Source organism: Panthera pardus, unplaced genomic scaffold (assembly GCF_024362965.1).
Source record: "Panthera pardus isolate Hobbes unplaced genomic scaffold, ASM2436296v1 HiC_scaffold_16, whole genome shotgun sequence".
Taxonomy (NCBI): Eukaryota; Metazoa; Chordata; class Mammalia; order Carnivora; family Felidae; genus Panthera; species Panthera pardus.
Window position 1 is genome coordinate 60,516,760 of NW_026526721.1, and position 13,757 is coordinate 60,530,516.

Here is a 13,757-nt window from a genome sequence, read left to right on the forward strand (position 1 = left end):
TAAAGTTTTATAATTGTGATAAAAATAATACTTTATTTTAAGGTATATTTTGCTTTTTAAAGACTTAATATCTGATTAGACAAAATAGGTAGTGAAGTATAATACAGTAAATTAGTATTAAAATGGTGTTGAAAAGTATTTAACAGTACTGCATGTGACTTATAATATAGATTTTAATTAACAAAGTATGATTCAAAACAGTGTATATCGTGTTTTACCAAAAATAAAAAGGCACAGAAAAAAAAACAAATAGAAAGCTATATCCCCAAAAAGTTTAAAAGGAAATTATTTCTGGGTGATTGTGGATGATTTTAATTGTCCTCTTGTATTTTATTCTATATATTTTACCATGCTTATATATGCTTTTCATAATAAGAAAAATAAAAAAGAATAGCTGGGACAGGAACATTCCTGATTGGTTGATACAATACTGAGCAACAACATTCATAGAATTGTGTAAGATTCCACACTTGCTTAGAGATATAGCTTGAGTAGAACCCAAGGCTCCTCATTTTTAACTTAGTGTGTTTTCTCTGACACCCTATTCTCTACTCAGTGCTTATCTTTACGAGGAATTCACAAGTAATCTATGAAGACGACCTCTGGAGGGTGGTTAGAGATACTGTGATTGCAAATGTGTTATGAGCACACATACACACACAGGTGCTCTACCACGTCAAGGCTTCCTAAGTTGCTTATGCAACTGTGTAAGCCATTTGTTTCTGAGTCCAAACCAATACCATATATGGAAGACTAATTTTCTCAAATTCTTCACACTCTTTCTGCAACAGAGCTGTACATCCACACAAAACTCATGATTTTAGCATAACTCTCAGTAGTGTGTGTTAATGTGGGGAAGAGAGTATGTATCCCTGTACCCTAACTTTGAGTTTGGTCAAGTTACTTGCTTTGACCAATGGAATGTTGACAGAAATGCCATGAGTAGTGATTTGGGTTGACTTCTTATGCCCATGGAATTTGGAATAAGAAAACTTTGTCTCAAGTATCTGGTCCCTTCATCCTGAGTCCCAGAATGAAAAGCGTGTAGAGAAGATATGAAACCAAATGCAGTCTAAAATAGTGGTACCCAGATGCCACATAGACCTATAAGTGAGAAATAAATGTTTACAATTATAAGCTACTTAAATTTGGGGGTTATTTGTTATGTAGCATTATCACAGCAATAGCAAACTAGTACACAAACAACTATTAATGCAATCTGTGGTAGCAGGTTTTATAATGTGTGTGTGTGTGTGTGTGTGTGTCTGTGTGTATACTATGCACAGACACGTATGTAATATATATCTATATCTATCTATATATAGTATACATATTGTCTCTCTATATAGATATTTCTCTTCTCTCTCTCTCCCTCCCTCTCTCTCTCTCTCTCTCTATATATATATATATATATATAGGCACACACACACACACCCCAATGCCATATATATCCTGAGACAGAGATATATATATATATATATATATATATATATATATATATATATATACACACACACACACACACAAAGTGTAGAAAACCTGCCATCACAGATAGCATATAGATATAGATATAGACATAGATATAGATATTGGTGTATACACACAGATATATATATATAAAATGGTTGTCAGTTGAAAGTTCATAAGAGGAGAAGCTACTATGCTTTTTAGTTAGCCATGTATGTATTTTTCACATTTCACTGCACAGAAAAATCATCTAGGATTTTATTAAAACGCATGTTCTCATTTAGCAGGTCTGGAGTGAGGCCTCAGATTCTGTATTTCAAACAAATTCTTAGGTGATACTGATTTTACTAATACTTCTGTACTCTGAGTAGTGAAGGCACAGAGGACAGATAACAATAGCCATATGTAGGAAATGGCCACAAACAGGGGAGACACTCTGCAACTAAGAATGGAAATAATTTTGATTACAATTTTTACCTTTATCTTATAATGAAACAATTCATGTAAAAGACAGAAGAGTCAAAAGAAATGGGCCCTGTACACAAATCAGATGACAAATCCAGTTAATGGTGAGCATATATTCCCAGTCATAGCTATAGATAGAGATATATAGATAGCTATAGCTATAGCTATAGCTATAGCTATAGCTATAGCTAGATATAGATGGATACACATACACAAACATGTCTACTAATGACTAGTACTAGAGTCCCCCTCCAACAGTGTAAATGTAGCATCTCAGTGCATTTTGGATGAACATATATACTGATAAACTTATAACCTGGTAGCACTCCCTTATGGAAAGCCTTACATATAAGTTCACTTTCTGAATTGCAGCTTTCTAATAGCAAACTTGTCTTTATTTGTCTATTTTCTCTTTTTGATACTTCATCTACTCTTCACTAATATCCACTGGATTAGTTGTCTTAGTTGGCTCAGGCTGCCATCATAAAATGCCATAGGCTTGGTAGCTTAAACAACAGAAATTTATTTTTCTCCATTCTGGAGGATGAGAAGCCCAAGACCAAGATGCCAGCATGATTGAGTTCTGGTGAGGGGCTTCCTTCCAGTCTGCAGATGGCCACCTTCTCACCATGTCTTCATATGGCACAGGGAGAGGAAGTTCTGGTGTTTCCTCCTCTTGTTAAAAGGAGCCTCCAGCATGCAGGCTCCACACTCATGACCTTATCTAAACCTAATTAGTCCCCAAAGACCCTACGTGCTAATACCATCACATGGGGGTAAGGGGAAGGGCTTCTACATATGGATTTTGGGAAGATACAAACATTCAGTCCATAACACTAGTACTTTTCAAGTTTTTTCAGGTCAGACATGCATAGAAAAGGGTAATATTGTCCTGGTCACTAGGATAAACTAGGAGAGATTTGGAGCTTTGGAGGAGGCTCTGCTGGGCTATAAAAGACCAACCCTTGGGCTCCAGCTATCACTAGGCCTCCTTGAGGGGATCCATAACCATCTCACATAATGTGGCAAATTACACACTGGTTAATACCACGAACTCTTCAGCCCACAAACCACATTACCAATTACTGTCACTGTTTCTGAGCCTCATTTTGGATCTTTCATAATTGAGCTTATATTTTCTGGAAAACACTAGTATGGAAAGAGGTTTCCTAGGCAGTCGATCAATAACCACTACAGAAAAGATGAGAGAATTTAGAACATTATGCTGGAAGGCATAGTAAAAATTTCAAATAAGGCCACTTTGAAAAAACAGCAGATAAGATAGTTGACTTTTCTTGAAGAATATGTTTTTAAATGTTTATAACTTTATATATTTCTCCAGGTATCACAACAGATGCTAAGAAAGTAAATGGGAATCACCATTTCTTCCTGGGGCAGATACTTGTTTCTTTTGGGGGGCAAATTCAGTAATGGCTCAAAGCTTATCTTCTCAGAATAAAAGCTTAAAACATTTTTGAAAAGTAGGGAAGGAAACAGTTTCCTTCCCACAGGAATGTAACTAACATGAAACATCAGGTCCTTTGGTACTCCAATGCGGACAAAATAAACTAGTTGGGAAACTGAGGTGACTTTTCTTGTAGTATTCTTTATCCTTCACATTCTTCAGTCCAGATTGGATCATTGGGTTATAAGGAGGAGGCTTGTGGTATTAGGGTGATCTTCCTGGTCACCACACTCTGGAACTAGCTTTAAAATATCCATCGTCTTGGACATTAAGAAGCATAAAGAGAGTTTCAAACTTTCCATCTCATTATTATTTGTGTTCCGGAGCCTAATTAATTTCTATCACAGAAGCTGGACTCTTCCCTGGTGCTGATTATACATATTGTGGATCTTATGTTTCTGTCTAGAAAACAGGCACAAATAAGACTTCACCATGTTTTACTCCAGACTGGATTCACATGGACATAGAAACAAATATCCCCAAACAAGAGTCATTCAAAAGCCTGTTGAACTCGATCAGATATTTCAAATGGGAGCAGATACTGCCACCCTTCCTACAGTATGATCCTAAAGTCCTCAACCTTTTCCCCCAACCTTGAGGTATGAGAAAGATGATATTTAGATTTTAACACATTCTCATGGGTTTATCTAGAGTTATTTGCAATTTCTGGAGTCCAAACTAAAATATTACCCATTGGTTCCCACTTAATAAAGCATGTTAGAAAACACATGGGGCTCCTGAGTGGCTAAGTCAGTTAAGTGTCCGACTTCGGCTCAGGTCATTATCTCGCAGTTTGTGATTTTGAGCCCCGTGTCCAGCTCTGTGCTGACAGCTCAGAGCCTGGTGCCTGCTTCAGATTCTGTGTCTTCCTTTCTCTCTGCCCCTCCCCTGCTTGTTCTCTGTCTTTCTCTGTCTCTCAAAAATAAATAAGCATTAAAAAAAAAAAGAAAACACAAGTATATGAGGGTAACTGTATATAGGAAAAATATTGTTTTAATTTAATCTTTAAAAGAGTAAATTAAATACATGTACTTCATAAATTTATTATTCATAACAAATTTACTGTAACACATCTCATGCTTGATTGAAACACCAGTATTTCTTATTACTGACAATAAAAGTCATTGGTATAAATTATGAACTTATTCACTCATCCAACAAACATTAACTGAGCACCTACTATGTGTCAAGACAGTGCTAGGTACAGGAGACCACAGATGAATAAAACAATGTCTCTCCAAGTGTTAACAATTATTGATGTGAGTAATTGGGCTTCTATTTGACTTTGGGAACCAGGCTATGAATGGGCAATAATTCACTATAGGTAGTAGACGATAGAGAAGAATATGCTGTGACCTGACTAATTAAAACAAACAAACAAACAAACAAAAAATCTGACTACTGTCTCCTTTGGGGATCCTTCCAAAGAAGAGTTTTCAACAAGGACCTGGGTACAAGCTGTAATTTGGAAGGTGATCTCAGAAGGCAGGTGTGAAGGAGAGATTGGTGAGTCAGAGAAGAAAACAAGGCAATGATAAAAATGTGTCAAAGTAACACCAGTTTACCAACTGGAGCATAATTCCACTTGCGTCTCTGAGCCTTGTACATAATGCCTCCAGAGTCACCCATCTGAAAGAAACAGGCTGGAACATTTTTTCTCCAGTTCTGTTTGAGAGTTTCTCCCATTATGCTCCCAGGGCATTAAGCTGCCAACCCAATTTCCCCAATCCAGTGTAGATTTATTGAGCTCCCCTAGCCATGGAAAAGATCCTGGGAAAAACACTCCTGATGTGGGAGTCTGGGCTAACACAGAACTGCTCCAAGTGCAGCCGAAATCAGAGGTGAGGTGAAGGGCTGAGGTAAGTGTCAGCCATACCTGCTAGACAAGCTTCTAAAGACTTCTGGGGAGTGGGGCACACTATACTGCAGCCTGATCTAGCAGCCCCTAAAGGATGGTCTGGGGAAGGTTAGAATGACATCTTTTTACTAATTATATTCCACATAAAGTGTCTCTGACTCCTGTAAGTCAAACTTTGCGACAGTAAATCCTGACACTGCCCAGGTAAGAAATAGAAAAATGATGATTTGCTAATCGGCTTACCTGATTCTCTGGCTAGAATGTCAAGATTGGACTCAGCAGTTCTTGTGAAAATCCTGACACTCATTCACCAATTATCCCCTAGAAGTTGATATGTATCGATCTCCCTGTGTTTCAGGGAAGAAATCTTTGAACTGCTTTAAGGAGATTTTCCAAAAATGGTGGTACATTTTTGCATCATTTTGTCATGACTGGGCCTATTGAAAAACTTCCTGAACTCTGAATTCATGGCAGTAATATCTATGTTGCTGTATTTGGCTTGTATTTTTTGTTGTTTTGTTTTGTATTAAAGTGGAGAAGAAATGGGTAAAGATTAAATATTGTACCTAAATGTATTAAGCTTGAAGGCTTTCAGTGTAAATGAGAAGGTTTATAGAAAGTTATTCAGACCTTTAAGCTTCCATAAACGTTTCATCATTGCTGACAATATCCACTTTAGGTAACCCTGTGCAAGCAGTTCCTGTGTTGCTATAAGGGTGAAGGGGAGTTTTTTGTGCAATTCACCAATCAGGGTAGGAGTCTGCTGGAGAAAATTTGGTTCGGGGGCCCAGAGCATAAGATTAAACAATAGATACTTCTGTGGTGACCGGAGAATTGATAGACCCCTCTTTCTTTTATCATAATGTATAAGGGAAAGAACTGTATTCCTAATCCTTAGAAAATGTGGTGGTGGTGGTGGCAGGTAGCTAATGGTCCCTTATATGAACATATGTGGCCTCCCTGTGACAATGATAGGCAAGTCTTTAAAAAAAAAAAAGCTCTGAAAAAAAACAAAGAAAGAAAAGCCCCACGGACCATTTAGGCTCTGTCAGTGGGTTCCATCCTGAGACATCAAATCCAGTTGCACAGAAACCAAATGTCAATATTTCCAAAGCTCTTTCCATCTCATATCCCACTTCCTTTTTCTTTTGTGCTTTTTCATCGTCTTTCTTCTTCTCTATTCCCTTGAACCTCTGTTTCACTCTTTCTCCCATTTGTGCTCACTTCCCCCACCATTAGTCAGGCCATAATCTGTTCATCCCCAAAGAGGCTTCAGTGATGGAAAAGAAAGGGCTTCAACAAAGCCACCGTCTAGGACGGAGAGCTCCAGAGGCTGGGGAAGTGCCACTGGGGCAAAGCCTGAGGACGGGGCACCCACTGCTCGGAGGCTCTTCACCCAACAGGCGATTAGGCTTCAGTGGGCTTGATAGCTGTACTAAGCCTGGTGATTTCAGAGCTTTCAGGGGCTGACAAGGACTTGCTAATTTCAAACTTTCTAACCAATTACAACCACAAAGAACTCAGGACAATCATCAGTGAGCAGAATGAAACTGCTGGAGCTGAGCAGCCCTTTCAGGTTTCACTCTTGTGGGTCCGCCACACTGCGTGCAGCTCAGACTCTGCCTCAGCGAGTAAATAAAAATACACTATAAAACAAAAACACACACACTGAGTCCCGCTTGCTGTCTTGTTCCCGGTAGTTGGGCATGGAGGAACCCTGTCCTGCATGTAGTCCGTTAATTTCTGATGGTGTTAATTAAAAACTTTTGATGCTGGTTTGAATGGAAAATACCTCAAACAGTGTTTCCTTTATTGAAACACCAAGTTCCAAGTCTTGGATTATTAGGTTAAGCTCTGTCACAGCAGTGAGACCAACATAAATGCTTTTCATACCATTTGACTAATAATAATAATAATAATAATAATATATTATATAAATGATAATTATTTCATTAATAATAATGAAAAGAAAGAAGAGAGACTGTTTAGGTTGAAACTCCCTTATTTCAACCTGTTTTTTCCTTTTAGAACTAAATTGAAAATCCGGGTCCCTGAATGTAGAACATATGATATTTTAAAAATCTTTTTTCAAATCCTTACAGAACATTCAAATCACCCAATGTTCCAGGACCTGAATTTTTTATATTTTAAAATGGGGAAAGCTGCTTAAAATAAGTGAATCAGCTGCTAAGTGATTTCTCTCTGTCTCTTCCCCTACTCTCTTTTGAGAGGCTGAAAAAAATGCTTAAAATGGTATATGCAATTGATATGTGCTGCTTAAGAAGCTTAATATAATTACTGAGGATTCAGACTTTCTATTTAAAATGAAGATAGGCTGGGGCAATAGAAACTATGGGTTGTGAGTATTCCTCCCTCACGAGGTGTGGAAGATGTTTCCAAACGTTTAATCCACGGAGCAAAGGAAGGGGTGTAAAGTAGTTATCCGCAGATCTCTCTGTCCTCCTAGTAAACCTCGGGAAACCTGGGAAACCCTAATAGTGATGCCAGGACCCAGCAGGACAGGTACCGAGAAGGAAGTGAGCAAATAAAAATGCATCTCTGCAATCCAGTGCTTTCGTGAAGTTCTAAGCAAACCACCAAAACATTCTGATTGGTTTCTGAGACTCTCCTCTAATTTAATTTTTCATTCGCTCTTCCCACTTGTACCGGGGCCTGAAGCTTTGGATGTCCAGTCAGAGAGGCCCTATAAACGTCATTGCACAGATGCCCTTTTCTCTCTTGTGCCTTCATATACTTCACTTTCTCTACCATTTTTCATCTCCCAATCTGTTTATTCACGCTGTCTGAAACATCAACTGAATCCTTGAGGGACGACAAAACTTTCCTTTTTTCCCCTGAAGGTCTTCATCAGTCTTATTCTTGTTTTGATCTACACATCCCTAAAGTGGATGAAGTTCTCCATAAAGGAGAAGCATTCTGGCAAATCTCCTTCCCTTCCCTCCCTAACCGCAGGCTGCATTGACCTCACCCTCTTGAAACAGTTTGCAGAACCGGCCTCTCAGCCTGATGTGACATGATGGTGATCCTTCAGCAACATCAACAACAGTCACAGACAATCCTCCTTGTGAAGCACGCGAGGGGAATATGCAGAGCAATGGAAAGAGCTAAAACTCCAAAGGGGACGTAGGCCTGAGCAAACCACAGCATGAGTCTATTCACAAAATTTATGAATTTTCCTGAGTAAATTGACAGGCGATATTGTCTACAAAGGACTAGTAAATGTAAATTAACGAACAGATATGTAGCAAATGAGTGCGTTTAAAGATGATTTCCAGCTGAAATGATTTTTCTTCCTAGAGACCAAGTTTTTGTTAAACTTAATCCTACTCTCTTCCCTCTCCAGCAGCAGAAACATCTGGTCGGTTTTAGATTCCCCTTGGATTTCCAACTTCAAAGGGAATTATAAAGAATAACAAATTCATGTACCGGCACTAAAAAAAATTAGAGCAGCAGGAGAGAATAGTAAAATTGTCCTTATTTGACTGCTAGTGACAGGCGCCACAGGCAGAACTATGAGAAAAGACAAAGGCAAGATCACCGGTTGACAACCAGAGTTCCTAGAAGGGACAGAATCTTTGGCTTCATGCAAATATGCACAGGGCCCTTAGCAATCTATAAGGAAACTTCTCCGTGCTTAAATGAGAAAAAAAAAAATTAAAGGAGTTAGGAGGGAGGGAAGGAAGGAAGGAAGGAAGGAAGGAAGGAAGGAAGGAAGGACAGCAGGAGAGAGGGGAAGAAGGAAGGAAGGAAGGAAGGAAGGAGTGATGGAAGGAGGGAAGGAGGGAGAGAGGGAGGAAAGGAAGGAAGGAGGGAAGGAAGGCAGGAGGGAAGGAAGGAGGGAAGGAGGGAAGGAAGGAGGGAAGGAAGGAGGGAAGAAAGGGTAAGTGAGTTCACATTTACCTGTCACATAGTAAGCATTAGCAAAAGTTTGTTCAAAGAATGGCATGGAGAATGTCTTAAGGACACAGCCTCTGGGTTTTTTATTCTATCTACAGAAAACTGTGAGTTCTGATTCCAACAAGAGCTATAGAAGCCATGTCAGAAGTAACTTGGGCTCCTAAGAATCCGCTAGAACCATCATTTCCTCCTAAAAGATAGACCTCCAAGAGTCTCAAAATTAGTCTCTGTTTCTTCCTTGCTCTGGATCTTTATCAAAGGATGGCCAGAAATCAAAGTCCTCCAGGAGTGGAGGACTAGGGCTTGAATGAACTATTGATATTGGTAGTTGTGCTAAATTATGCTTGACATCACTTTATAGAACTGGATTTATCTTTCTCTTCTGTCATTTCCCTAGCAAAACTGAAACATACTTCTTAGAGTGCAGGTCTTGATATAATGAAACATTAGAAAATTAGAGAACAGTTAGAGAAAGTACAATTTTGCCATTATAATTAGCTCTTACAAATAGCCTCGTTCCTGTTTTATGTACAACGTGTACCACAACAACAATAAAAATAAACAAGACATGATTAACCAATCAACTTGTTTGTGGACAGAGAAACAGTTAAGGGCTAAAATGTCCTTAAATAATTCATTATAAAAGTCTTTAAACTGAGTGTTCAGAGGTTACAGTTCCCCACATCACAAATACATTAGGTTGATTCACAGAGTGGTCATCAAAAACCAAAAAGTAAATTACTTTTGGCCAAAAAGTATATATCAACAGCATGTTAAGAATATTTCACACAAGAGGACAGAACACACAGAACCAATTCCCTGTGGACCCTAGCACGGTTTGCAAATGGAGCAGTCCCCCAAAGAGAAGACCATCTCCAAAGTATGTTGTTTATATCACAGGCTTTGAGTAATTTCTAATGAAGGAAGAGAAAGTTAAGCCTTCTCTTCAGCATTTCCAATGTAAAGTGACTGTGCTGGCTGCAAAATCATCTTGAATGTCTGTCTTGAATGGGGTATTCAATCTTCCCTCATCACTCCAGGTAAAGCAGGATCACCCAATATCTCACTCAGAGAATGTCATAATTCGTCCTTATGGTAATTGCACATGATGATGTATTACATATCCAATAAAGTTTATCCAGAAAATACACCAACTTTGGGAAACATGGATCTGATGATATAAATAAACTGCTTTTTTTCCTTTTGCAACTATCTGTGTCTTTGGTCTAAAATGAAAATCCTGGTTTGATGCAGGCATTTGCAAAGGATTCTCTGCCCTATACAAGCAGAATCATCCACCAATGATTCTGAACTTACATAGGGGGAAAGGTGTAGAGGATACGGAGTACTACTTTATTCCAAGAAATGCTGTTTTATAGCTTCAGGGTACATACAGTCACAAATGTAACAACAATTGAACAAACACCAGACCCAAAGGCCAAGCATAAGGAAACCTCATACACATATCAAGAAGCAAACACTATCATTAATAATAATAATTATTATTATAGTTATTATCAGAATGAGGCATTGATGGTTCACTTGGGTGCAGTGTATAATACATTAGCTAGAGAGAACCAAGGGCAAACTTATTCTTATCTTTAAAAGGCAGTTTATATTCTGGTTTATATGACATGAGCTATATAATTAACACACATAAGAAAAGGATGCAGGAAGAAGTGAAGACTTATGCCTTTATTTCACTTGTCTTGTTGTTAATATCAATCTTAAAAATAATGATGAAAAAGTTAGCTGTTTTACAATATGGGTGTTATGGGGTATGGTAAAATGTCTTTGCAGCTTTAAAATAGTGGCTAGTTCCTACCTATCTTTCCTTAGAATGCCTGGCTCAATGCCAAGCTATCAGATTGTTTCCTGACCTTTTGAGGACATTTTAATGGTAGTAATGTCAGATCAGGGTAAAGGAGAAATAGAGAGGATCAGAAGACCGAGGGGAAAAATGAAATGGAAAGAAAAAAGTTTGCATTGTTTACACCATCCAGTCTGGCAAATTTTACAGATGCATTCTGTTTGCTTGGGATAGTTTATTGCTTATGTTATTTCTTTTCTTTTCTTTTCTTTCTTTTTTTTTCAAATGTGCTTTCCTCTACCAACTTTGGCTGAAAATACTTTGTATGTGTCCATACTGTAAGCCGTCATATTTTTCTAGAGATTTAGTGTAGTTGGAGAAGCTCTTTTTTTTTTCTTCCCCAAGGGTTATGCACATCAATATTCTAGCTACTCACTTTCGAGGCCAATGGAAAATGTGCTCCTAAGATTAAATAGACCTGAGTAACACATAAATCCAGTTTATACTGATGCAGTATGTTACATAGTTACTCACATCCTGAATTTCTGATGAGTGGAATACACCTTTTGGACAACACACTGCTGCTGAACCGTCACTGACTGCAATTCAAAGACGGCGAGCAGGACTAAACCCTAACTATAGGTTCTCTATGGAGAGCCTAATTTGCCCAGAGCCCTCATCATCTGTGGAGCTCTGTGTGTAAAGGATCTAGTCTAGCAAAAGAAAACTAGATTCTTTAAACATTCTTAGAGTAAACTAGAACAATACATATAAGCAACATAGGGAGTGCCCTTTTTTATACAATGAACCATCTCCTTTGACCCTCACTTCCCCAAACACAGTTCTTTTCTTTTTTTTAATTATTCAGACTATTAATATATAATTCTTCCCTTTTCAGACTTTGTAAATGCCTTCTTAGGACGAAACCTTTCCTTTCTGCCAATATATCTTTAAAAAACCCGAAAGTTTTAAATCCAGTGTTAGGTCTGGTTTAAGTAGGTTGGCCACATTGATCCACTATGGGTTGGCTGTAACCATGCTGGACTTCTAGTCAGAGCACTATGTTTTCCTTTCACCTCAGATACAGAATTGTATATAACACAGTGTATATCCCGTCATGAGTCTAACTAATGCTATACAGAACTAGCAGCAAATTATCATCCTAAGTTTGAGGCAAGTGAAAAAAAATGTCAAAGAAAAGTTCCCCCATGAAACCTAGCCAAATGTGTGAAATGTCTCTCTAGTCAACCAAATTGTGCTTTGGCTTACAGATGCATCTAAGAATATTACGAAACACTCTGCTGAGATTTTCTAATCAATTGTTACATTTTAGGAAACATAATGGCAGTATACTCAGAAGAAAAATACTCCAATATATAATGATTAGAACTATTTACCTCAATATTTATAACATTAACATATGAAAATGTCCTTGTGGGCCCAACATATTTATGGACTAAATGCTGTGATGTCTGGGGTTTGCTTCAAAGTAACACGGTAGTAGAATGGGAAAATGGCAGGCCATGAGCTCATCATTGTGCAAGCTAAGTGATGGGTACATGGGAGTTCGCTATAGTAATCTCTACATTCATGTATTTGAAAGTTTTCATGATAAAAAATTCAAAAATATATACTGATTTAAACTTTCATTCTTTTATTCATTATTGATTGATTTTGATTGATTCATCTACTCTTTGTATGCAAGATATTGTGGAAATGTGAAAAGTAAAACAAAACACCCAAAATGCTCTTGTCGGACACTTAGGTTAAATAAGCAATTCCTCTTCAGGAATGAATATATATATATATATATATATATATATATATATATGTATATATACACACACACACACACACACACACATACACACACACACATTCGTAAAATGACATTTATAAGAACCATGTAATTACATGTAAAATTCTTAGGTTAAATTTTGAAATTCTGTAGAAAGTACGTTTACAGCATGTTTTTAAAAATATATATATCCTCAGGGAAAAAATGAGAGTAAAGAAATACATCAAATGGTTACTAATGATTGGATTTAAATTATAGAAATAATTACTTGTATTTTTCTTCATTTTACTCCTATGTGTTTTTCCAAATTATTTTTAATGAACATGTATCATTTTAAAATGAAAATAAATATTTATTCATTACTGCATAAGATGTGCTCTCCTTTCCCAGGGAGCTTTTCACTAAAAACAGAGAAACTGCAAACACACAGCTTTGCCCAGATACTTTAAATCTTCATACCTAGAAGCGAAATACACCCACAGGAAAAGAAACGTCAATACAGATTTTATCTGATCATAGAAACATAAAGAGCTTTCTGTGTGTTGGACAGAAATAGGGGAGGAACCAGCTTCTCTGCAAGCCAGAAAGAGTGTGAAATTCAGGCCATTTTGTGATGAGATCCTTTAGCCATGAAAGCAATGGGAGCAACAAATTAAAGTTACCAAATAAGCCTGTCCCTGGACTCAGGCCGCTCACACTGATATGCGCGTTTCTTTTTAGTCAGTGTAACAAATAAAGCGTGGGAATGCACATGGGGTGGTGGGGGTAGTTACAATCCTAAAGGCTTGAGGCCTTCGCTGGTGAGATGGATATGTTCAGAGGTAGATGTGCGACAGAATTAGGAACAAAAATACAGCGACAGCTATGGATTATGTGCCATGGATACAGAAAGTCCCTGTTAGAAAGCTATCTTTATTGCCCCAAGAGATTATTTTCCCCATTTTATGCACATTCATATAAAGTGAAGTCAAGAGTG

General features: G+C 37.7%; 1 protein-coding gene across 37 annotated transcripts in view; it reads right to left on the minus strand.

Moving 5' to 3' along the window:
• ZBTB20 (zinc finger and BTB domain containing 20) overlaps window positions 1–13,757 on the minus strand; it is a 775,662-nt gene that overhangs the window by 349,520 nt on the left and 412,385 nt on the right. The window lies entirely within an intron of this gene.